This window comes from Puma concolor, chromosome C1, assembly GCF_028749965.1.
Source record: "Puma concolor isolate L17-30 chromosome C1, mPumCon1.1.hap2, whole genome shotgun sequence".
Taxonomy (NCBI): Eukaryota; Metazoa; Chordata; class Mammalia; order Carnivora; family Felidae; genus Puma; species Puma concolor.
The window spans coordinates 10,557,416-10,583,627 of record NC_141674.1 but is presented as its reverse complement, the minus strand read 5'-3'; the positions used below and the strand labels follow the sequence as shown (position 1 = coordinate 10,583,627).

General features: G+C 50.6%; 1 protein-coding gene and 1 long non-coding RNA gene across 4 annotated transcripts in view; one reads left to right on the top strand and one right to left on the bottom strand.

The window, feature by feature from the left end:
* Positions 1-26,212, bottom strand: part of KAZN (kazrin, periplakin interacting protein) — a 1,132,657-nt gene that overhangs the window by 389,534 nt on the left and 716,911 nt on the right. The window lies entirely within an intron of this gene.
* On the top strand, positions 638-25,952 carry LOC112868232 (uncharacterized). The gene is made up of 3 exons (XR_003224269.2): positions 638-727; positions 15,785-15,884; positions 25,089-25,952. It is a non-coding gene; the product is annotated as an uncharacterized LOC112868232 (long non-coding RNA).

The window sequence follows — 26,212 nt, the reverse complement described above, 5'->3', positions numbered from 1 at the left end:
AGGTCTAGCGGCCAAGGAGCATCCACCAGTGGGATGCGGGTAGGAAGTCTTTGCACCACGTCTCCGCATGAATAGCCCATGAATACAGCGTGTGCGTGTGTGTGTGTGTGTGTGTGTGTGTGTGTGTGAGACCTACACATCCTCTTTGGGACAGGCCACGACTGTCTAATGTGGGTGACAGTGTTTCAATTGCAGCTTTGATTGTTTCTTCGCGTTCCTGGAGAAACTCAGCGCCCAGGCAGTTACACTCCGCCCGCTATTCTCAGGTTGGTTCCCCCCGCGGAGACGCCCGGCGGCTCTCAGCTCCCGCGAAGGTGCTGCGGTCACAGTCAATGCGGCTTTCGGCTCGCATTTCCTCTCTCCCATCACGCATCCCGCGGGTGCCTCCTCTCAGATCTGACCGGAAACGTGCAGGATGTCCGATATGACAAATTGGGTTTTAAAACAGCCACGGGAAATATAAACAAAGAGATCTCCTTCTAGACTCTGGTATGAACTGTTCTGGGAGAAGAAGCGGAGAGGAGATTTTAATGGACTCACTGGGAAACCAGTTCAAATGAGAGAAAGTAGGTGTTGATGGTGGTGGGCGAGCGGCTGACGGTCCCGACGCATTCCGTCTTTTACGGGACAAGCCACGGTGAAATCCACCTTGCGCCGAGTTACCTGCATTTTGAGGTCTCCTGGACCTAGGATGTCGTGAGCGGTGACACAGCCAAACATGTCTTGGGTGAGTAAGGGAAGAATTTATTACAGAGCTTCTGGGTCGGGTAATTGTACGTTCTTTTTACGACTCTTTGTGTTAAATGAAATTTTTTCTCTGTGAAAAAATACAAGAACAGAGTGTGGTCTATAACACACAGTGGAGTATTATTCAGCCCTAAAAAAGGAAGGGCATTCTGACATGTGCTACAGCATGGCTGGACCTTGCTGGCTAAGTGAAATAAGCCAGCCACAGAAAGGACAGATATTGTTTGATTCCACTTACACAGGGTACTTAGAGTGGTCCGAGTTATAGAAACAGAGGGTGGAATAATAAACAGTGGCTGGAGGAGGAGAATGGGGAGTTAGTGCTTCATGGGGACAGAGTTTCTTTCTTTTTAAAAAACGTTTATTTAGGGGCGCCTGGGTGGCGCAGTCAGTTAAGCGTCCGACTTCAGCTCAGGTCACGATCTCGCGGTCCGTGAGTTCGAGCCCCGCGTCGGGCTCTGGGCTGATGGCTCAGAGCCTGGAGCCTGTTTCCGATTCTGTGTCTCCCTCTCTCTCTGCCCCTCCCCCATTCACGCTCTGTCTCTTTCTGTCCCCAAAATAAATAAACGTTGAAAAAAAAAAACGTTTATTTATTTTTGAGAGAGAGAGAGAGAGAGGAGGGGCAGAGAGAGAGAGGGAGACATAGAATCCGAAGCAGCCTCCAGGCTCCAAGCCGTCAGCATAGAGCCCGAGGTAGGGCTCGAACTCACGAACTGCAAGATCATGACCTGGGCTAAAGTCGGACGCTTAACCGACAGCCGCTCAGGCGCCCCTCATAGGCACAGAGTTTCAATGTTGCAGGATGAAAAGAGTTCTGGAGATGGATGGTGGCCACGAACGTGTTTAATGCCATTAAGCTGCATGCTTAAGAATGGTTAAAATGGTAAACTTTTATGTCCTGTGTATTTTACCACACACACAAAAAATATGTAACAACTTCAAGAAGCATACTAGAGCTGAAACAGAGCTGTGGGATTTGGGAGCTGAAAGGGATTACAGTCATGAGCTGGTCAGTCCAGAGTTTCTACAATGTCAGTGTTGCAACAGATCAGTCAGGGGCGACCCAGGCATTCCAGGCCTAGTATTCACCCAGGAGAAGCGAAAACCTAATTCGACAAAAGACTTGCATACAAATGTCTGTAGGAGCTTTGTTCACAAGAGTCTAAAACTGGAACCGATCCAAATGCCCGTCAATAGATCAGATAAACTAATTGCGGTTATATCGGTACAATTTAGTAATCCTCAGTGATAAAATGAATGAATATGGAACGCACAACACCTTGGATAAATCCCAAAAATATTTTTCTGAGTGAAGGCAGCCAGATATGAGAGCACAGCTATTGTAGGATCCATGGCTGTAAACGACAAAACTGATCTCTATTGATGGAACTCAGAACGGTGGTTGCATGGGAGGAGGGCAGTGTGGGAATTTTCTAGGGTGACAGACATACTTGATATCTCCATAGGAGTGTGGATTATATGGGGCGCCTGGGCGGTTCAGTCGGGTAAGCGGCAGACTCTCGATGCCGGCTCTGGTCATGATCTCGCAGTCGTGAGATCAAACCTCATGTCAGGCTCCGTGCGGAGTGTGGAGCCTGCTTGGGATTCTCTCTCTCCCTCTGCCCCTCCCCCCAACTCATGAGCTCCCCCTCTCTCTCTCAAAATAAATCAACGAACATTAAAAGAAAGAAGTATGGATTACATGAGTGTGTGCATTTATCAGAACTCATCACACCGTATACCCAAGATCTGTGCACTTGAGTTACCTTCCAATCTTTAAGGAGGATAATTTTACAGAGTCACTCAGGGAGCTTATCAAGAATATCGCCCCCCCCCCCCCCCCCGCCCCAGAGCTTCTGGTTGAGTTGGCCCACAGTGGGAGTCAGCCTCCGAAGGCTTCAAATATCCACAGGCCAGTTGTATGGCCAACTGGCTGTCAGCCACACCACTCCCTCCTGCCATGTTGGTCTTGAGGTCTCGAGACAGGAATGCCTTCCCACAGCCCTTTCTCCCTGCATCCTTCACCCTGGAAGGTGCTGCCTTGGACCTCGGCTCACAGAGCACAAGTCACTTCTCAGGCGTGCTCAGTAATACCAGACCAAGTCCTTTCTTAGGCAGAGGGCAGGAATGAGGTCCTTAGGAGTGCAAACTGGGGAGCCTGACTGCCCGGGTTCAAACCCCAACGCCTCTCTGACTAAGCTAAGGAACCTCGGGCAAGTCCGTATGCCTCAGTTGTCTTATCTTAGCCCTCCCAGGATTAGCTAATTCCTAGAGACAGCTAACAGCTAGCCTGTGAGCCTGCCTTTGACATGCACACCAACCAAGCCAAGGTCCACACCCCCAACCAGCTCCTTTATCAAACCCTGACAAAGCAAGCCAACGTTTCCCTTGACCGGAATTGCGCCAGGGTCAGGAACCAGACAACCGGACCACCAGGACTGTACAGAGTCCCCCCCAAATTATTCAGATTTCGCAGTCCTAAGCTTATTTATCCTACCTTACCTATCCGTTCTGAGAATACCCCAGTAAACGCTCTGGCCTGTGCTTTCTCCTTGCCCCCTTCTCCCTCCTGACTTGGTACTTCCCCATGTGGCCCTGCACGGTGTGGCCTTTTCTCCCTCTTCTTTTGGGAACTACGAATCACAACAACCCTTTCAATAGCAATCACCTCCTGGTCTCTTGGCTTTACCAAACCCGTATAAACCCACAAGTCCAGGTGCACTCTAATCCAAGTATGGAAAGAGTGCCCGGCACATAGCAGGTCTGCGAAAGGTTGAGTTTACGAGTGAACAGAATGTCTTGCTACTTTTTCACGGCACTCACCGCAACATGTGATCATATGTTTGGGGGATTCTTTGGTTAACACGTGTCTCATTAGCCTCTCAGTTTTTTTTTTTTTTAACTTTGTTTTTAACGTTTATTTAATTTTGAGAGAGAGAGAGACAGAGCATGAACAGGGGAGGAGCAGAGAGAGAGGGAGACACAGAATCTGAAACAGGCTCTAGGCTCTGAGCTGTCAGCACAGAGCCCGACACGGGGCTTGAACTCACGGACTGTGAGATCGTGACCTGAGCCGAAGTCAGACGTTCAACCGACCAAGCCACCCAGGCGCCCCAGCCTCTCAGCTTTGAGAAGGAAGGCTGATATCCAGTTTCTTATTCACTATTAAACCACCAGCTTCTAGCCAAGGACCAGACAGAGACTTGACTGATGACAGAGGATGCACTGGTTTTGCAGTCGAGCCCCCTCCCTTAGTAGGTAGTGAAGTCTAAGCCCGGGGTGGGGGTGTGACGACTCACCAAATTCCACAGCCCATTTGAGGTGGAGCTAAGGTGTCAGGGCCCCTCGACCCTCAAGGTCCCTTCCCCCATACCAGGCAGTCCCCCCGAAAACCTGTGAGCAATTCACGTCCCTCGAACATCCCTGTCTGCACATGCTGAAGCTGCGTGGGTGTTCAAGAAGTTCTGGAATGTCTCCTTGCCGGGCTGCGGTCCTTTGCACACCCCACTGACCTTGTTTTCAGTCATTTTACACATACGTGCCTACATACAGATACATACACATATAACATACGCACATATATGTATTTTCCTGTCGCAGCTTTTTGACGTATTGGTGTAGACCTTGAAACTATTTTAGGCTTGGCAGGCCATGTCCTGATCCCACTTCATAGATGGGAGCTGGCTCACGGGATCCTAATCGATGATTCCTACGAGCGGCCTCCTCACATATGACGTAATTGCAACGCTGAATCTCAGCTCTTCCCGGAGGGAAGCCTGGAGTAACTTCCCTCGGCTTCAGGGTAGTGGGTGCCTGTCATCGCCAAGGCCTGGGAATCTTAGGGCCTGTCATCAACTCTCGGAGTTCTTGGATTCCACTCCCAAGCCCCCAAGCTAGAGAGACCAGCTGCTGGTCTCAGGGGTGAGCAATTCATAAGCCAGCTGACTTCTGCAGCTTGAAAGGGTCACTTAGGTTGACCGTGGAGATATGTCTGCCTTTCCAACGGGAGTCTTGGGTATCACCCTTCAAGTTCCAAGAATCATTTTAATGGTGGCCAGGTCTCCAAAAAATAAGACATGTAATTATCCCCACATGTCCCTGAACCCAAGAGACAGCAGCATGGGGTTGAAGAAAGGGCCTAGGTCTTGGGGCTTGCGTCCCAGTCAGGCCTTCAGCCACCCTTTGACCTTGGTCATATGATTCAATTTCTTAGGTTCTCAGCCTTCTTTACAAAATAAAGACGATAAGGTCTGTTACGTGAAGCAAGACATGCAAAGCTCTTGTCACAGTGCCAGGCACACAGCAGGCACTAAATAAATGTTGAAATATGAAGACGATGCTGTCAGTGATGATAACACACCAGCTGAATGCAGCCTGACAGCTTACTCAGCCACCTTCTCATACATTGTATGTATGTGTGTTTATTTATTTTGTCAGTGAGATATAATTCATAGCGAAAAAAAATATTTACACTTTGCAAGTATGTATTCAGTGATTTTCCGTCTATTCACAAAGTTGTGCAACCATCATCACTACATAATTTTCATCAGCCCCCAAAGAAATCCTGCACCTATTAGCAGTCACTCCACATTCTCCCCTCCCTCCAGCCCCTGGAAGCCGCTACTCTGCTCTCTGTCCCTATGGATTTGCCTCTTCCGGGTTTTTCGTAAGAATGGACTCCCAATACATAGCCTTTTGTGTCTGGCTTGTTCACTTAGCATAATGTTTTCGAGGCCCGTCCATGTCGCGGTATGCGTTATTCCTTTTTATTGCCAAATAATATTCCATCGTAGGGATCTACCACTTGTGTTGATCCATTAATCAACCGAAGGACATCTGGGTCATCTCCACTCTCTCGTGCCCATCCATTATTTTATTATCACCACCTTCCCTACAGGAGAACAGAGCAGGTATAATCTCACCCATCACAGAGATGGGAACAAAGGCTCAGGGAGGGGAAGTGACCTCTCTAAGGTCACTTAGCTGGCTGGACACATGCTAGGGATCAAGGTCAATCACCCTGACCAAGCTCAGTCAATGCCTCAGAGTGAGACAAGAAAGGCCGGTGTTTTGTGTTTGTAGAAGGAATCCAACAGCATATTAAGATCATTTCAGCTTGGCCCTATGGGCAGGGGAATGAGCATAATTAAAGATTATCTTGCTTTGTAACCCCAGCAGGGTAGTCAACAGCTGATTCCAACTGGATTGGTGCCAGCATCTAAGAAGGGAAGACAGCTCATTCTTACTAACTAGAAAACCCAGGAAAAACCCAATCTCATGCTCAGGGCTTTGCCTGGGGACACCCAGGTTGCATGTGGTGGTCACCCTCCCTCCACCACTCCCGACAAGTCACATCAGATTCTCCTCCGCCTCCTTTGTATTTTTTGCCCCTTTTTAGCCCTCTTGTGCTCAGATCTGGAGGGGCTAAGCATACACGTGGCAGAGAGCAAAGCCAACAGGAAAGTCGCCCACAATCGGGGGGGAAAAAGGCAGCAATAACCCACAAGGCAAGAAGGGAGTCTCTCCTATCAAAGACAGGGCCGGGAATTCCTCTGCGAATGATAACTCCTGGGAAGTTCCAAGTTCACATGCAATGAACAAACCATTATTGAGCACGTACTTTTATTCAGTATTCATTCACCAAAGTATTTATTCTGCACCTACTGTGTGCCAGGTCTGGAAGCATCAGAAGACAAAGTCAGAAGAAAACAGAGTCTGTCTCTGAGATTCAAATTCTCATGATGGAGACAGACCAAAGGTAGGAGGAAATAGAGAAAGTAATAAAGGAAGGAAATGAGGTTGGGGTGGGGGGGGGCACAGTCAGTCTGCCCCGCTGGACTAGGTGCCACACACACTGCTATAGGCATTGAGGACACAGTCACGAAAGGCCCAGGAGCATCTTCTAAGTGGAAGGACGACCGCAGCAGAAAAAGCAGCTGAAGCAGGAGGGGAGGGTTTATGGGGAACGTGCCCCAAAGTCCATACGGCCACCCACCACCTCTCTGGGCACCTCCTATACGTGTCCAGGGGTCACCCCGAGGGCCCCTCGTGCTGCTGAGCATCTGTGCCTCACTCTGAAGACGTGACTTCCGGGGCCCCTTCACAGCTGCCCCTCCACCATCAGGTCAGGGTGTGACTGATCTTGCAGAATGAACACAGCACAGCCTGTGACGGGCTATGGCTTTTGCTCTTAGCAGCCGTGATATCCCCAGAGGAGGAACAAACCAGCTATCTCAATGGGCTACACGAAATAGTGCAGTCCCACCACTCTGTCCAAGTAACTGACATCATGGGACGGACCCCAGTGCCAGTGTGGGGCACCTGGAAGGGAGGGAACACGGATGCTGTGATGAGAAAATCTCACTGAGAACATCTGCAGACAAAGTCATTTCCCAACTGATTTCGTGGGTTTTTTTTTTTTTTTTAATCCTTTTTAATGTTTATTTGTTTTTGAGATACAGACAGAGCATGCGCGGGGGAGGGTCAGGGAGAGACGGAGACACAGAATCCAAAGCAGGGCCCAGGCTCTGAGCTGCCAGCACAGAGCCCGACGCGGGGCTCAAACTCAGGAGCCGTGAGATCATGACCTGAGCCGACGTTGGCTGCTTAAACTGACTGAGCCACCCAGGCACCCCCGCAACTGATTTCATTTTTCATCCAAACCTCTGTCTAGCTCCAGCTAAGGACCCACTCACACCGCCATGGCGTGAGTGGACAGCAACATCCCCAAGTCAGCCTAGAACCAATGGCTGATACAGTCAGCCTCACGTCTCTGCTCAAGCTTCGAACTGCCCAGCTTGCCCTGGTGAGCAAAGAAGGCCCGGGGCTGCAGGAGTAATATCTACCTGGGGAGGTGACATCTACCTCCAGGGGGCAGAGACTGTTAAGGGAGAGGAGGGGTGTAAGCCCGGCACCTACAAAGTGCCCCTTCCCTCCCAAGTCCAGGACGAGCCTTGCTTTCAGCCGTGAGTCCACTAAGCTTCTCACAGCCCTACACAGCTGGCTCACGGTCCCGTGGTGACCACAGATGTATTTAGAGAGAATGTATTTTCCAGTTTTGCAGGCAAGATCTTCTTGGCATCCAACAGGGTTCACTTCTAGTTCTACTGTTCCCCTCAATGCTTCCTAATGAAGATACACAGAAGATCTGCTGGAGAAGCCAGCAGATCAGGGCCAGTGACACAGGACTGGGGATGTGAACTGGAGAAATCCAGGCTCCGCTCTGGAGGTGGCCACCCGTCTGTCTACCTTTGAGCGAGTTTCTGCTCCTCTCCGAGGCTCTGTTTCCCCATCGAAAGATAAGAAGGCTGGATTGCATTGGTGGTTCTAGAACCTCCACGTGCACAAGAATGGCCTGAGAAGCTGGTTGAAACTCACATCTGTGGGCATCGCCCCAGAGTTGGATTCGGTAGGTCTGGGGATGGGGCGAGGAAGTCTGCATTCTAATCAAGGTTCAGTGGTGAATCAGATCCATGGAGAGTGAGGACCACACTTGACAAACTCTGGACTCAATGAACCATAAGGGCCTTTTTAAGATTCTGAGTGTTGAGGGCCTCCTGGGTGGCTCAGTTGGTCAAGCATCCGACTCTTGATTTTGGCCCAGGTCGTGATCTCACGGTTCGTGAGACTGAGGCCTGCACTGGGCTCTGTGCCGACAGCGCGGAACCTGCTTAGGATTCTCTCTCCCGCTGTCTCGGCCCTTCCGCCTCCCAAAGTAAGTAAACAAACTTAAAAAAAAAAAAAAAGATTCTGAATGTGAAAGCTGTTAGGGCTCCTCAGTCTGGCAAGAGGAAGCTCAAGGAAGAGGTGGGGAGGGGGGCGCTGGCCCCCAAAACTCAGGAGAGGTTTGGTATGAAGATGCTGACTTGTGCGGATTCCTGGTGAGTTTTATTCACAAACACTCTGGCATCTCCTGCCTTCATTTCCTTGGCTCACATCCCTGAGCCCGCCCGATGTGCAGTGGGGACTGACTACACGCCTCTCTCCTCCAGCTGCTGAAACTTGGGGGCTGGTCCTCAGAATCTGGAAAGGCCCTGCCTCCCCCACGTTCCGGATGTCAGGTATTCTTTAACCAAACTGCTTGCCTATCATGCATGCTTTTGTTCCAGCCGTCATCAGTTCCTACATCAAAATAATCAAATCGTCACGAGCTTGTGACTGCTGCTTCTGGGAAGGAGCACCCGGCCGCTGTGAAACCATTACCCGGGGCGTGGGAGAGGAGCTTTTCCGTGGATGGTAGGACAGCTCTGTGTCCTCTGCAGAATCTATCTCCAGCCGAGGCCTGGAAGCGGGGCTGGGAAACCTCAGGGCAGCGTAACTTGTTGCTGCCTCAGGTGGGAAGTCGGGGACAGCGGAGATCCTTTGGCGGGTCTCCCTCGCTTACAGCCTGAAGCCTCTAGCTCACAAGGATGCCAAAGCTCAATGGAAGGCCTCGCCTAGGCTATTAGGCACCTGTCATTCCTCCGGGTCACCCTAAGCTTTGAACACTCTGCCTGTAGTCGGAGAGTTCCTTACTTAGGAGCCCTTTGCAAATGAGAAGTGACAAGTTTTCCTTCTCGGCCTCCTTTGCATGTGACCTGGGCTCCAACCCTCCGATTACGCCCAAGCCGGACTCAGGCTCGTGGCCGGGAGAGACGGGCACTGGGCAGATCTCAGGCAAGGGCCCGGCCACTACGTCCAGTCTGCGGAGACGGCCCTGACAACAGCTTAGAGGTGGCACTTGGTGCCCAGCATCGGGGCACTTTGTTCTCAGAGGGGGCGGCACGGGTGTCTCCAGGACATCACATCTCTGTGACGATGATCTTGCTCCGTAGCTGCCCTGAGCCCAGCTGCCCGACCTCTGGAGATTCTGTGAGCCCCCTGATGACCTCTGCCTGCTTAAACTGGCCAGAAAGCAATTCTGCTGTCTGCACCAAGGCACCTGGGTACAGGTGGTAACCCTGAGTGCTACCAGAAAAGGGAGAGACGATCGCTTGGGTGGGACCTCAGGCAAATGAGCTTTCAAAGATCCTCAGCCCGGCAGTCCTTCAAGAAAGCGCCACACAGTTATGGAATTGACCTGTCCAAAGGGAGGGGCTCTGGCCAACATCACACTCGAAGGTTCCTCCTCCTCTAGAGACAATAGTGACCTGTCCACATGACAGTCCAGCCAAGAATACTGGGCAGAGGACACGGGAGAGAAAACCTGACTGGTTTTTTTCTTCTTCTTAATCTACTCCTCCATTTGGAGGAAATGAGCCAAAATAAGCGAGCCATGAAGCGAAGGCTGTGGCCTGGGGTGGGCTTTTGTTCCCGAATCAGGGGAGCGAATGCAAATGAACCCAGAGCTGTCCTTCCCATTGTGGCCCTGATCTCTTTGACGTCACACACATTAGGCAAATTCCGCCAGCTCAGTCTCCATCAATAACCCCCGCGGGGATGACGCGTCTCCCAAGAGAGAAAAAGGACAAATTCTCAGGCACGGAGGTTCATTTCTAGGCTGCGGAACCTCTAAAGTAATGAAAGGCCAACACTAATTAGAAAGTGTTTTTGTAATACTCTCCTCTCTGAAGACAGTAACACACAAAGGTGCTCGGAGACTCGTGCTAATGGGAAAATGGGATGTTCTGGAAAGAGCGCCTTTGAATCTGCACTCCCCGGCCAGCTCCCCGGCCAGCTCCCCGGCAGTGCACAGATTAAGGGTCTGGTTTTCCGATTTTCAGAAAATACAGGGCAAGAACTTTCTGGATGGAAGTGAGGTTTAAAAAGAAAAAGAGGGGAGCCTGGGTGGCGCAGTCGGTTAAGCGTCCGACTTTAGCCAGGTCACGATCTCGCGGTCCGTGAGTTCGAGCCCCGCGTCAGGCTCTGGGCAGATGGCTCAGAGCCTGGAGCCTGTTTCCGATTCTGTGTCTCCCTCTCTCTCTGCCCCTCCCCCGTTCATGCTCCGTCTCTCTCTGTCCCAAAAATAAATAAAAACGTTGAAAAAAAAGAAGAAAAAAAAATTTAAAAAGAAAAAGAGAAGAAAGGAGGTGAATTAAAAGGAGACACAGACATTTATGTTCATTCTTACTTTTCTCAGTTCCACAGAGTTTCCTTCCCGAGCATCATGAAATTAGGATGTTTCCAGAAAAAATACACGGGCTCTTTGTCCATTGGGGAAAACTCTACTGCCCTTCTCTGAATGTCCAAAGGCAAGAACAGTGGGTGATGGGCATATCTCACAGCCTGACCACAAACACATCAAGTGTGGGCCCCAGGAGCCGGTACAAAGCAAGCCTTTAGTATACGTCCTATGATTGGTTGAGGGAAGGAAGGATGAAATAAATAGCTCTCCATTCCCCTAACCTGTGGCCTGGCACCCATTTCCTCTCCACTCCTCCAAAAACCTGGACATCTATACTCATTCACTCAATAACTATTTATTGAGCCCCCGCTATGTGCCAGGCACTGTTCTAGGTGCTGGGGTGGGTTACAAGGTGGATCAGACAGATGGAAGTCTTGCCCTTCTGGATCTTAAATCTTAATAGGGGAAGCAGGTTATCAATAAGACACACGTAAGTTAAATTATGTGAGATCGTGGCATGTGCTTCGGAGACGGAACGGAACAGAGACGAGGCACGGGAGGTAGCAGGGGAGGGTTGCGACCTCATCGTCTCTGAAAGGAACTTAATATTAGCCGGTTGGACTCATTTAAGTGCTCCTTCCTCCTGATGTCTTTGCTGGCCATCCTGGCCCATTTATTGATGGTGAGCCGACTTCTCAGTGACCCTGTCTACCTAGGGTTTCTCAACATCGGCATTACTGACTGACATTCTGGGCGGGCTCGTTCTCGGGTTGTGGGTGTCCTGTGCTTTGTGCGATGTTTAGCAGCACCCTTGGCCCCTACCCACTCCGTATCAGTAGTACTTAGACCCCCAGCTGTGACAACTAAAAATGTCTCTGGACGTTGCCGATGTCCCCTGAGGGGTAAACATCATCGTGGTTGAGAAGCAATGGTCTACCTGGCTGTTCAAACAGTGCCAGTGGGCCAGCAGCATGAGCACTGCCTGGGGATGGGCTAGAAGCGCAGAATCTCAGGTATGACCAGATCTGTTTAATGAGCATCAGTATTTTAACAAGGTCCTTGGGCGGTTCGTATGCACATGAAGTCCCGGGGAAGCAGGGGTCTGCACCACTCGTTGGACCCTTACAGCCATGATTCTCGAACATGGTATGCATCAGACTCCCCTGGAAGGCTGCTACAAAGTAGGGGTGGCCGGGCTCTTCCCCAGATCTATGGAACCAGAATCTAATGGCATGGGGTAACGGTATCTGAATTTCTGGCCAACTTCCCAGGTAACTGACGCATACTACCATTTGAGAATCATTGTATCAGACCAGTGGCTCTCCACGTACGGTCCCCAGACCAGGAGCCTCTTGGTACCTATTAGAAATACAAACCGTCAGGCCCGACCTCAGACCCACTGAAGCAGAAACTCCAGGGCGGGGATAAGCAATCTGTTTTAACAAGGCTTCCAGGTGACTCTGAGGCTCACTCAACTTCGAGAACCACTGTCTTTGACTAGAGGGTTACAAACACAATAGCCTTCAGGGATACAGGCATGAAGGTATGGAAATAATAAAGGTGAAATATCTGGAAAGGACCTGTAGTCAACTAGAGACTCTGAGTTCTTGCTCATAATATTTGGATGAAAAACAAGACAGAAAGAAAAAGAAAGCTCCCTGGCCAAATAAAACCTCTGCAGACCCGATCAGCGGGGGGAGGGGGGCTCCCATTTGGCCATCTTGCAAGAGGTAATACCTTATATGGCTGTCGTCTTCCTAAGAAAACCTGGATGCCTCCTCAAGTTAGCAGTGATCTCCTTGAGGACTGATCTCTAGTTTGGGTAACCTGTAATAAGCTGGTGACACCCAGGGAGTGCTGGTCAGATTCTGATGAATTCTCATTGCGCCAACTGCTTCCAAACAAAAAACGCACAGAGGAAAGTCTCGGCTGGGAGAAGCTGGCATGTGGAAGACCAGGTTCTCAGGGCAAAGGTTGCACGAGAGCAGGGTTTCTCAACCTTAGCTGCGTGGACAACTAAGGTGCCACATAGGTCTTTGTCGTGGGGGCGGGGAGGCTGTCTTGTTCCTCGAGGTCGCTTAGCATCACCCCTGACCTGCTCACCAGACGCTGATAGCCCCCCACCCAACCAGAAATGTTCCCAGGCATTGCCAAAGGTCCTCTGGGGGCAAAACTGTCTCTGGCTGAGAACGACAGAATAAGAAGCAGGAAAGGACCAAAACGAGAGAAAAATCGGCCTTAATGTTTAACCGAGATCCTGTTTTTCACAGGGTGACCCCGGCCAAGGATAGCATTGCCGTCCAGGGTACAACTCCCCTGGGGGGGCGGGGGGGCTATCTTTTCTCTGGAGCAACCTTCAGGCTGCCTTGAGCTTTGTCAGATCTCAGTCAAGGCCCCCTCGTCCCCTCATCTAATCCTCCTTCTCCCCTTGCCTTGCACACCTGCTGCTCCCCAATAAACCCTCTGCACTTTTAGCTCCGTGCCCACGTCTGCTTCCAACATGTGAGCATCAGTAACGTGCCGGGCACCGCAGCCTAAGTCCTGAGCCTGACCTGCCTTGTGCTCCTCGTCTGTTCAAAACACCTGAAGAATCGGGAACCCTTGAGTGGTTCTCAACAGACCGAAGATGTTAGCTAACCACATCCATCCTCCCGATGAAGGCAGTGAGGGCTTCCCAAGCTGGGACAGGGGTGGATGGTGGGCGCCTTCAATAAGGGTTCTCAGCCTGTCTTTACAATGCCCGTCAATCCCACGCGATAGAAGAAACTCCTTGTGATAACATCAGGCGAAAAGATATTTACGAACACAAGTCTCTGAAAATCCCCCTTCGTCCAAGTCCGTGATGAATGCTCTCTGTCTGAGGGGGTCTCCAGGGTCTCTGTGCGGCTTCCATTCCGTGCACTGCTCTGGGAGGAGAGAATTCCAAACCCAACTCCTTTTAAATACGTAACCGATGACAGTTACAAATTGATGGCAAGTGTGTGAGCTGCAGCCGGCTTCCTGCCAGTGGCAGGCACCTTTTCTATTATTTATTTTTGAACGATAAAAGCTCAAAGATGCATGTCGCAGAAGGGGAGAGATCGCATTCCCAGTCTGAATTCCTGCGACAGACTCACTTTACCGGGGCAAGGGTAAGCAGCTCCTGACAGATTTTTAAAGCAGCATCAACATCCTGCAGGGAGTAGGGGTGGGGGTGGCGAGGAGGCGGGAAGTCCTGCTTCACAAAGAGCCAGAGAGGGAGGGAGACACAGGAAGGAGACCATCTCCTCCCCCGGCATGTTCTCTGGAAGAGACAGTGGCCCACTCTCTCTTGAAGCCAGAGAAAACAGTCCCCCACAGGGGGCAAGGAGACCTTCGGAGGCCACTCTGAGGGTGTAGGCCTCAACTTCCCCATCTGAGACACGGGGCCAAAAATCCTCCTGCCGCTTCATATGGGTCCTTGTGAGGTCACGTGAGCACATGATCAGGAGTGCGTGCCACGTGGTATGGCCCCACGTGAGACAAGAGAGCCCATCTCCGTGTCAGAGAAGGACTGGCCTTCCAGACTCTTTGGGGGCACTTTTTTGGTTCAGCTGAGGGTGGCCCGAGTCTAAGTCACAAGCGCCCTGAGTAGCCTGCGGTCGGCGGCACTGTAGCAGCTCCCTGCCACCCTCGCTGTCCACAGTCACCGGCTCCTGTGTCTCTCCTGTGCCCCGGGTCCTGCTGATTCAAGAAAGGGAAACAAAATGGTGCCCTGGGGTCTACGGGCAGGGCAGCCGGTGTGTGTGTGGGGGGTGATGGGTTTCCTCCACACGCACACAGGATTTCCAGAGCCCCTCGGGATTTCTCAAGGCAAATTTAAGGACAAGGACCTGCCTTTCTTCTCTTTGAAATGCTGAGTATGGGAAGCAGGGCTGCAAACAGCAAAGGCATTGTGCTCAGAGAAGGGGTCTGTGGCATGTCGGAGAGCTAAGGCAGAGGACGGCCACCGCAGCCCAGGGACGTATGAGGAGCCCCTGAAGCAGGACTGTGTGCTCCCCTGCCCGACAGCGAATGGGAAAAATCTGAGAGCATCTGAGATGCTTCCACTTATAAGAAAGGAAATTACATATAAAGTTCCCGAGTTTCCCGGAGACTTGATCCCCCTCCCTCATTTCTCTTCCTCATTAAAGATGTATTCAGAGGTGCAGGAATATCTCTGTGGAGTCTTATGATCCTAGCATTTTTAAGCAACATCTGAATCAGTGGGCTTTTTCCTGTGGTTCCCTCCTTATCATCTTTTTTTTTTTTTTTTTTTAATGCTTATCTATTCATCTTGAGAAAGATGGAGAATGCGGGCGGGGAAGGGACAGAGCGAGAGGGAGCGAGAGAATCCCAGGCAGGCTCAGGGCTGTCAGCGCAGAGCCCGACACAGGGTTTGATCTCATGGGAATGATGAGATCATGACCTGAGCTGAAATCAAGAGTCAGACACCCAGGGGCGCTTGGGTGGCTCAGTCGGTTAAGCTCCGACTTCAGCTTAGGTCAGGATCTCGCGGTTGGTGAGTTCGAGCCCCGTGTCGGGCTCTGTGCTGACAGCTCAGAGCCTGGAGCCTGCTTCCGATTCCGTGTCTCCCTCTCTCTTTGTCCCTCCCCTGCTCACATCCTGTTTCTCTCTGTCTCTCAAAAATAAATAAACATTTAAAAAATTTTTTAAAAAGAGCTGGGTGCCCAACTGAGCCAGCCAGGCACCCCGCTTCCCTACCCTTTGTGAGTACTGTCACACCACAGTTCGTCCCACACTGCAGCCTAAGGGATTTCTATTTTCAAAAGGAAGATGAAGAAGATATATTTGAAGGTGCAAAGTGTGGGGAGTCAGGGTTTTGTTCTGGTTCAGCTCCAAGGGGCAATCTGATCACCAGAGTTGTATGTAAGGGCACCTAATCAGACACTGAGAGCTATTTTCCTTGATTTCCTTTCCTCTTCTCTCTTTCTTTCTTTTTCTTTTCCTCTTTCTTTCTTTCGCACTCATCTACAGATACTGCAGAGAAGGTGGGTTGCAGCTGTGGGCAGTTATCTGGATCAACTTGAAGCCCCGTGTTTTGAAGCTTTTCAGCGGGAATCCTTCCACCCAGGAGGTAAGGTGGTTCCCACCGGGACACCCCTTCTCATTTTCTCTGTTTGCTCCGGAATAATTACAACCCGAAGAGAAATCTGCCTGAGGTTAAAGTCAGCTGTTTGGTTCGGATAAAATACAGCCAGTCTGCCTGGAAAAACGTGACGGATTCAGTGTTCCTGTGCTGTGGGTGAATTCAGACCCTCAAACGCATAATCAGAGGCGCGCGGTTAAGAGAATGGCACAGGCCTCTAATGTTCTTGCGAAAACGGTAATTTCCTCAGCTTCCTCGTGCTCGAGGAGTTGGGGACAAATGGATCATTGGCTGAATGGCTCCCCGGCGTATACTCACCTACAAGTCTCCTCATCAGGGTGATTCAGACCCTTTGGAAGGGCCAGATCTTCAAGGAAAGCCACTCATCAGGCGCTCTAAGGATGCCGATCGACTGTTCCAGCTCCAGAGAAAGCAAGGGCTCACATCTTGCCTTGCTTCCCCTCGTTTGTCACGTGGGGATTGTGGCTGGCCACATGGGTAGTAGCCGTAGTGGGTTGAATAATGTCCCGCCCCCTCCCCCCAACGCCCCCATTCAAGTCTACCTGGAATCTTAGAATATGAACCTAATTTGGAAAAAGGGTCTTAATAGATGTAAGTAGTTATGGAATCCAGAGACGAAATCTTAGATTTAGGGTGTGTCCTTGTGAAAAGAGGAGAAAACCCAGAGAGACACTGGGGAGAAACCCACGAGAAGACAAAACAGGTGTTGGTCGGAAAGAGAGATTGGAGTAAGGTTGCCATAAACCAAGGAACTCTGGGAGCAAGAACAGTCGAGGAAGGACCCTCCCCTAGAACCTTCCGTGGGTGTGTGGGCTGGCTGGTGCCTTGATTTTGTACGGCTGGCTTCCCCCACTATGAGAGAATATATTTTTGTTGCTTTAAGTCACCACTTTGTGGTAATTTGTCATGGCAGCACTAGAAAACTCATATACGAGCTTCATTACTGCCTTCTATTACATTAGTATAGATACTATACTGGCGGCATATCTTAATTACGCACCATTCCCCAAGTTCTGAATCTCCAGGTCTCTCTCTCTGCAAACCTTTTCCTTCCTGGAGCCTCCAAATTGCAAAGGGAACATGAAACCGTTGGGCCCCAGTGGTGGGAGGTGAGAAGCTACCCAAATAAAGTGGCTGTGTCTTAGCAAAACACCTAGAGGGACCCCTGGGTCGCTCAGTTGGTTGGGCGCCCGACTTCGGCCCAGGTCACGATCTCACGGTTCGTGAGTTCGAGCCCCGCGTCGGGCTCTGTGCTGACAGCTCAGAGCCTGGAGCCTGCTTCGGATTCTGTGTCTCCCTCTCTCTCTCTCTGACCCTCCCCTGCTCACACTCTGTCTCTCTCTCAAAAATAAACAGACATTGAAAAAAATCAAAACAAAACAAACAAAACAACTAGAATACAAACAGCTAAGATGATAAGAGTCGATGGGGATTCAGCATCTGACAACGGGCCAGTCGGTGCCAAACACTCTTTGGGATTTTCAGGCTGAATCCTTGGGAGGTAGGGGTGATCATTCCCTGTGCTTTCACACAAGGGGAACCGCCTGCTGGAGGTCAAGTTCCTCCATTGAGCAGAACTGGCTTTGACTCCTGGCCTGCGTCCTGAACCAGCACCCTGCCACCCTCTGCCTCTCCACCCTGCTCGAACCCTAACAAGCACCCTAGGGTTGACTCTTGCAACCTCAGCTTTCTCGACACCAAGTATAAACGGATAGCACTTAAATAATTGATCTTTAGGGAACGAAGCCATTGCATAACTTATTCATCAATCACTCTATCAGCACAGCCGATAAATGTCATGCTTTTCATGCCTAACTATTCAGGGGACGAAGAGGTAAACAGTGGTAACACGTTTCAATGTGCTTATTATTATTATTTTTTTAAAGGCAGCTATCGGACATTCTTGGAGATTGCTAAAAGGTAACAGACAGAGGTTTGCTTAATTGGCTCAGATCTCCTGTTCGTCGGAATGCTGTATTGTCCCGTTCCCAAGAGATGCTGTTGGCATGAGATACAGGACGGGGCAAGTCACAGCCTCTGGTTACAGTGTTTGTGTGGATAAGACCACTTTGTGGGGGGCGGGGTGGAAAGAGGGACACATGGGCAGCTCCAAATGCCTCGCTAAGAATACAAAGCCAGGCTTGTTCCTAGGCAGGGGGACTGTGCTGATGGTTCTCAAACACTGGGCATCAGCATTAGAGATGTAAGACTGTCACGTCAGGAGAAACAGAGATGGATGTACACAGACTTCCGAAGAACTGAAATACTCATGCTTTTGGGGTTAGGGCTGCTACAAACGGTGCCTGGGACGCGGTGAGCTAAGCAAGGCCTTCTTCCTCTAACAGTCAGTCCTGAAGACGACACTCAAGGAGCGGACCGAGATACACCCAGATGGCAACTGTAAGCTTCGAGGGTGTGTGGCTGGCTGTCCATTCCCTAAAGCTGACCAACATTGAACCTTCCGGCCTGTGGTGTCAGCAGCCCATTGACCCGCCATGGCAGATGCCCCAGAAGTCTCGTCTGGACTTGAGCACACAACAGGCAACTAGTCCAAAGACTAGTTGGTCAATGAGTCCAAAGAAAATGGTCACCGTCCAGTCCATCGGGAATAGGCCTCTGCGAAAGCCTGCCCACTGGGGAGCGGGGCTAATGAAGTTGGTGCGCTTGGCCTCTCCCCTGGGAAACGTCTCTCCTTCCTGACCTGGGGCACACACACACACCTCACAAAACCATACAAGACGGGTATGATTACAAAGCCACTTTATTGACGAAGAAACGGAGGTAAAGAATAGTCCTCGGGATCATGCAGCTAGGAGTGGTGAAGCTGTGATTCTACCTCAGGCCTCGCTGACTTGAGAAGCCATGCCCTTAAGGGGTCAGCAGACGGAGGCCCACTACTTGTTTTTGTAAATAAAGTTTTATTGGTAACACAGCCAAACCCATTCATTTATGTATTGTCTACAACTGCTCTTTCCTGTTTCAGCGACAGAGTTAAATAGTTGCCACAGACACTGAATGATCCACAAAGCCTAAAATGTTTACTATCTAGGCCTTTACGGAAAGTGTGCTGGCCCCTGCTCTTAACCATAACAATGTTCAATTTGATCAAAGGTGCAGGGGCCCCAGCACACAAAGCAGGGGTGGCTGAACCAGGTGGGAGGGTTAGAGGGCCCTTCCGGACGGAATCACCAGAGACCAGGACCGTCCTCATATCCTTTATTCATCGTCTCTGACCTCTATCTAGCGTTAGGATCATCCCTTCCCACGGCTCAAGAATCGCTCTGCCTCTCCGTGCCTCAGTTTCCCCATTCACAAACGTGGAGAACAGCAACATCGCTCATGGAATTTTCGCGACATTTAAGTGAGATCTATGAGATAAAAGGCTCAAGACGGGGCTTGGCACAGAGTCTGCCCTCAATGACCCCTTCTTTCCTTCTTTCCTTGGGCCTGTGACCAACAACATCATTCTATGTGCCTGGCAAAAGTGTGGTGCCGTGGGGGAAGCCCCTGCCACCAGCCTGCTGTTCAACAGGCCCATCAGGCGGAGGAACAGAGAGAGAGCTCTGCTTTCTGGATAGATAAATACGCAAAAGGCAAAATGCAGCATACTCGAGGGACCTTCTTACTGCATAGCCACCGGCCTTGTGTCGATATTATCGTGACCTTGCTGGCAACAGTTTATTTATTTTTTTTTAATTTTTTTTTTTTAAATTTTTTTTTTCAACGTTTTTATTTATTTTTGGGACAGAGAGAGACAGAGCATGAACGGGGGAGGGGCAGAGAGAGAGGGAGACACAGAATCAGAAACAGGCTCCAGGCTCCGAGCCATCAGCCCAGAGCCCGACGCGGGGCTCGAACTCACGGACCGTGAGATCGTGACCTGGCTGAAGTCGGACGCTTAACCGACTGCGCCACCCAGGCGCCCCTTGCTGGCAATAGTTTAATCGGTGACTGTAGCTGTCCGACTCCTTGTGGGAGGAGACAGGACTTGCTATTACTTTCCAACAGATTTGAGTCTTCTGCATTTAAGCGCCCAATCTGTAGCTCGACTGTGGCTGCACAGGGCCGCTGCCAGACCTGGGTTTGAATCCTAGCTTTGCCGCTCATCAGTTGTGTGACTTCAGGAAACTCACGCCCCCCCCCCCCCCGCCCCCACCAGTTTTCACATCTGAGAAATGGGTGTGTGTGTGGCTAGAACAGTACCTGACTTAGATACTAAGTATCTGAACAGAAATGAGAAATCACATGCGAAGTCTTTAGACGCTGCCTGGCACAGAGGGAACCGTGGACGAGGGTTATTGTTCCTCCTATCCTTGAGGCCCCCAATGTCCCCCCATGGCAGGGGTCCACTGCCCAGTCCTGGGGGGGGAAGGGGGCATCTGTGCTCAGCCCCAGGCACCCGGGGGTGGCTCAGCACAGCCCAGGCTGCCAGCTTTTCTCTTTGCCTCCCAGGCCCTATTCAAGCAGAGGCGCTAATCGCATCATCGGGATTATCTCCCTGCGGTCTCCCGAGCAGGCTGCCCTGGGACTCGGGTTTAATTCCGTTTTAATAACAGGTTCTTAAACACATTTGAAAACAAAATTATGATGCCCTTTCATCCCTTCAGTTGGGGGAAAAAAAAAAAAGCCTTCCTGATGTACAGTAATGTGTTGGGTTTTGTGTAGTCTCTTGTTTTGTTATTTGGATCTTTTTGTTTTGTTTGAGAATGCGTATTGTTTTGGAGATTGTTGGGGGCTGGGATTCCAGGCTTTTTCTGTTTCAGAATGATTTCCGTGGCAACAAAGGAAACAGCTAGTCTTCCCAGATGCCAGGACCTGCCTTATTTGAAAATTGCCTTGTTGTAGGGCCAACGGGGATCATGGTTTCTGAAAGCAGCAAACTTGCTTTAAGATGACATATCCAATTCAGGGACAGGCTTGGGAGAGACTTTGTGCATCTCGTATTCATGGAAAACATAACATTTTACTTTCCCAGGCAGGGCCAAGGTGGTGGTTGATTTTCTAGAAGTTTCCATCGATTGTAAAGGATACAACATATAGCACTGCCTGCGGGAGACAGGAACGGAAAAGGAACTCATTGGGCTTCAAGTGAGCAGAGCAGAGAGGCTAGGTACCTGATGATTTTTGTTCCCTAATCTTTCAGTATTTTTCCCCATTACTGGCTACCACATCCTGGAAAAAAAAAACAAAACAAAACACCATAGCGTCCTGGATTTCACAGAGGCTAACATTTCATCTCCTTGGTGATCTATAGAACTACCCCTAATTCCGCAATTTGTGATACATTCCTTTGACTAGATTCTGCCTTTTCCTGGCAGCCTCCTTTAAAACAGAAATGCCATTAAAGCGGGTACAAGTGGAATCCCTGGCCAGTCCCTAACGATTCCTGTGTGAGTTAGGATAACTCCAGGACTACCCGGGAAGTTACCTGGAGTGCCCTGACATGGCACGGAGTGGATGAACCTGGCAGAAGGGTTTGCTGGAGGACAACGGGGGACAGAGGGACGGAAGGAGTATTTTCCACGGGAGACATTCAAGGGGCGTCTGGGTGGCTCAGTCAGTTGAGCGTCTGACTTCAGCTCAGGTTACGGTCTCACAGTTCCTGAGTTTGAGCCCCACGTCGGGTTTGTGCCGTCAGTGAGGAGCCCGCTTCGGATCCTCTGTCGTCCTCTCTCTCTGTCCCTCCCCCGCTCTGTCTCTTGTCGTCTCTCTCTCTCAAAAATGAATAAATATTAAAGAGAAAGAGAGAGAGAGAGACAGCTTAGGGGGCCAATGTCTCTGACCCAATGTGCACAATGTTATTATGTTTGTATTTTTCCCGAAGTCTAGACTTTTTACCAAATTCTCCAAGAACTCTGACCTAGAAAGATTATAAATAATCTTAAGAGCGGACATTTACTGAGGTCCTTCCAGGCGCCAGGCACAGAGCCTCACAAACACTGGTTCACCTGCTCCTCCCCTTCCACGGTGAGCTACGTTAGCACTCTGTTCCCTTATTACAGATAGAGAAACTGAGGTTCCAGCTTGGTCAAGCAGCAGAGAGAGCAACGATGGAAAAAATACCAGCTCACATCTATTCAGTGCTTACTGTGCACCAGGCAATATGTATACATTATCTCAGGTCCTCATAGTCATTCTCTGCAGTGAAACACAGAGAATTTAAAAACTCACCCACGGCCGGGGCACCTGGGTGGCTCAGTCGGTGAGGCGTCCGACTTCGGCTCAGGTGGTGATCTCACGGTTCGTGAGTTCCAGCCCCCCATCGGGCTCTGTGCTGACAGCTCAGAGCCTGGAGCCTGCTTTGGATTCTGTGTCTCCCTTTCTCTCTGCCCCTCCCTGGCTCATGTGCTCCGTCTCTCAAAAATAAATAAATGTTTAAAAAAAAATAAAACCTCACCCATGGCCACAGAGCCAAGAAGTGGCATCTCCTCCTCCAGCCCTCCCCTGGAGTTTGTACGTACCTTGACCCCGCTTCCTGACCACTGCTTCCGAAATGCCTCCTTCTAGCCCCCCACAGTAGGCTCCCACCCAGTTTCGCACAGGTCTCAGAAATCCACCAGGGGAAACTGCTTTCGCCCTAGGATGCTGGCTCTTTCGGTCTTCACAATCAGGTGAACGAAGGGAAGGCACGTCCTGGCACTGGGGAGCTGCCCCAACGGAGGAGGGGGCCTCACGGGTTCCGCCAGGGTCTGAGGACACAACCCCAGACCTGTTGTGGTGGGTGGTTCACCTGGGATCTGGAGAGGCCAGTCCCTGCCTCCAGAAGCCCGAGACTCAGCCTGAGAGCCGTAACCGGCTCAGTTTCCTTCACCTGTAAATTGGTGTTAGCCACACTGCTTTGCATTGTTTTGAGGACGAAATGAGGGATGTGGATGAAGTGGCTGGTCTGTTAGTCTGTGAATTATTACATCTTGGGTGACGACTGTCAGTGTTATTATTCTGAGATCTTCTGAGCTCTGTCCGGGGGGAAATTTCCAGCCATCTAATATAGATTAGAACAATTTGCTTCTCCGCTGATGGGGAAGCTGTGACATTTTGGTGGCTCTGATACAGAGCTGTTTTTCAGAAAGGGAGAGCGTCTTACATTTCTGTTCGGGCGGACCATTCGGCCAGATTCCCTGGCACTGAGGGTTTCCCCAGGATGAATTTCAGTGCTCACACCAGGAAAGTCTCAGGCAAACTGGGATGCGTTGATCACCCTGCTCTGAGCAAGCAGCTCCCTCCCGGCCTGGAGACCCCACTGTGGCTGCTCCCCGCCCCCAACCCCCAGCATGCAGGCACGCGCATTGGTTCACCTGCTACATCCTGGAGCTACATTATGTGGAACCGAACAGAAATGTAAGACGCTCTCCCTTTCTGAAAAACAGCTCTGTATCCGAGCCACCAAAATGTCACAGCTTCCCCATCAGCGGAGAAGCAAATTGTTCTAATCTATATCTGTCCCAGCAGCTAAGCCTGCTTATAATGAAGCACTATCCAAGCACTCGCCGGAGAAGGCATTTCAGACGTCCAGTGATTTAAGCCACCTCTGTTAAGCTCAAACAAACAAAAACCTATAAAGGGGGATTTCACTAATTCACTCTAATGACCAGGAGACCCATCTAAACACGCGACATTGTCAGGGGGATGAGAAAAATAATTAAAAAACCAAAGAGCCGGGAGGCATGTAAATTTACTTTATTCAACCAGCAAGGTTACAAGGTAACTCAGTGCCATGAGTACTCGGTTACGGTCCGCTGGGGATGCCTCGGCCCCAAGTAGAGAACCCAGAAAGAGCCAGGCAGGTGTCCCTAAGTCTCCCCGGCCTCTGCTTTTTCTGCTGCAGGGAGGACCCAGGTGGACGTGGGGAGATGGCATCTTCACGAGAGCCCAGAGGAGTGGTTCTCAGAGTGCGGCCCCTGGGCCAGTAACAGCAACAGCACCTAGTAACCTGTAAGAAATGGGGGCGGTTCTCAGGATTACGTTTGAGAACCACCTGCCGGATCACTGAAGAGCTTACTCAACTTGCCGGACAAAGCTAACAGCTGCTGTTCTCATTACAGACTCCATCACAGACCTGGCTGAGAGGGTGGCCTCCCCGACCCTGGGGACACACACGGGCAGGGCTGGGGTCCCTGGAGCAGAGGGACTATTCTTCCGCGGTGGGGGGGGGGGTTGGCACGTGTCCCTGTGAGCTGCGTCTCGGAAGGCATTTCCGTAAAGACTAACTAAAGAGGTGACTTGGGCCTTGAAAGGGCAAACGCCACAGGCCCCGGAAGCAGCAGAGAGCCACAAAATGACCTCTGTGCAGGGGAGGGGGGCCTGGGGGCCTGTCCTGGGGAGGCCAGGAAGACTGAGAGAGGCCTTTCCTCAGCAATTTCTGAGCTCTCTACTGGGGCTGACAGCTGTACTGAGAGGCCATAGCGAAGAACTCAAGGTGCTGAGTTGAGTTGTAGCTTGCTAGGCAAATACTCTGTTGGCAAAATGTCTAGAAGCATTTTAGTTGGCACATCTAGGGGTGAGGTCTGTTACTGGCTTCCGTGGGTAAGAGGCCCGGGGGCACAGGAGAGCCTCACAACAAAGAACGATCCCTCTCCAGATGTCAATCACACCAAGGCTGAGAAAGGCGGATTTAGATGAAGTATTCATGCTCGACCAATGTTTAGCGAACACGTACTGTCTCCCAGGTACCCTATCGGTTATCACACACCTTCATTCATTTAATCCTTAGAACAGACGTCAACATTCCACGGGATGCAGCCCACAGATGTGTTGTCTGACCTGAGTGGTGCTTTTTGGTTTTTTTTTAAACCAATATCGAATTAGCTGTTAACATTTAAAACTCAGGAAACATCATAGAAAGTCTGGGCTTCTAACTTTTCTTGAAAAATCACAAGGATCTGGCCATTCTGGGCCTGCATTCGTAGACAGAGAGAGCTGACTGCAGCTGCTGCGTATTTCAGCGGCTCTGATGTTCGCCACGGTCCCCAACACTCCCCAGGGAGCTGTAATCAGCTGCCAGTCATCACTGCTCTTGTCACCTCACCTGGCACCTGCAGGTGTATGAACTTGTAACCTCCACATCAGAGCTTCACCCACACTCAGGGTTCCAACTTCCCCCCTGCACTGATATGTCTCAAACATGTATCTGTAACCCTTTGGTTTATTCAACATCTCTTCCCCTATTTCCAGTTACTACTGGACCTCTCCAGAAAAGAATGCTCTTGTAGAACTGTGAATGGGCTCGTTGCTGAACCGCCCTCCAACGGAGAAATGATGGGAGCACCTATAACCTCATCAGGAGCATCAACATAGTCTCCCTTGTTTATCTGTCCATTTCCTCTACAGAACTGTGAATTCCATGTGGCCAGGCACCCGTTATCTATCTCTAAGTTGGAAGAATTTCCCAACCCCGGCATTATTATATTTGGATCAGATAATTCTCTGTTGTTGGGGGCTGTCCTACGCATCATGAATGTTCAGTAGCACCCTTGACTTCTACTCACTAGATGCCAGAGGCACCTCCTCACTCCAGGGTGTGATGGACGACTAAAAAATGTCTCCAGACATTGCCCCAGGAAGGCAAAATTGCCCCCACTTAAAAATCACTAAGCTCGGGGCGCCTGGGTGGCACAGTAGGTTAAGCGTCCGACTTCAGCCAGGTCACGATCTTGCGGTCCGTGAGTTCGAGCCCCGCGTCAGGCTCTGGGCTGATGGCTCGGAGCCTGGAGCCTGTTTCCGATTCTGTGTCTCCCTCTCTCTCTGCCCCTCCCCCATTCATGCTCTGTCTCTCTCTGTCCCAAAAATAAATAAACGTTGAAAAAAAAAATTAAAAAAAAAAATCACTAAGCTCAGGGGCACGTGGGTGGCTCAGTCAGTTAAGCGTCCGACTTCAGCTCAGGTTATGGTCTCACGGTCCGTGAGTTCGAGCCCTGCGTCGGGCTCTGTGCTGACGGCTTGGAGCCTGGAGCCTGCTTCCCATTCTGTGTCTCCCTCTCTCTCTGACCCTCCCCCGTTCATGCTCTGTCTGTCTCTGTCTCAAAAATAAACGTTAAAAAAAAATCACTGAGTTGGTGTATGGCCTGGAGCATAGGCAGCAATGAAATGTCTTTTGGATGGATGGATGGATGGATGAGTTAATAGATGAATGAATGGATGAATAGGTGAGTGGGTAGGTGGGTGGGTGGATGGGTAGATGAATGGATGGATGGATGGATGGATGGACAGGTGGGTGGGTGGATGGACGGATAGGTGTGTGTGGGGCTGGGTGGATGGGTGAGTGGATAGATGGATGGATGAACGGATGGCCCCCAAAA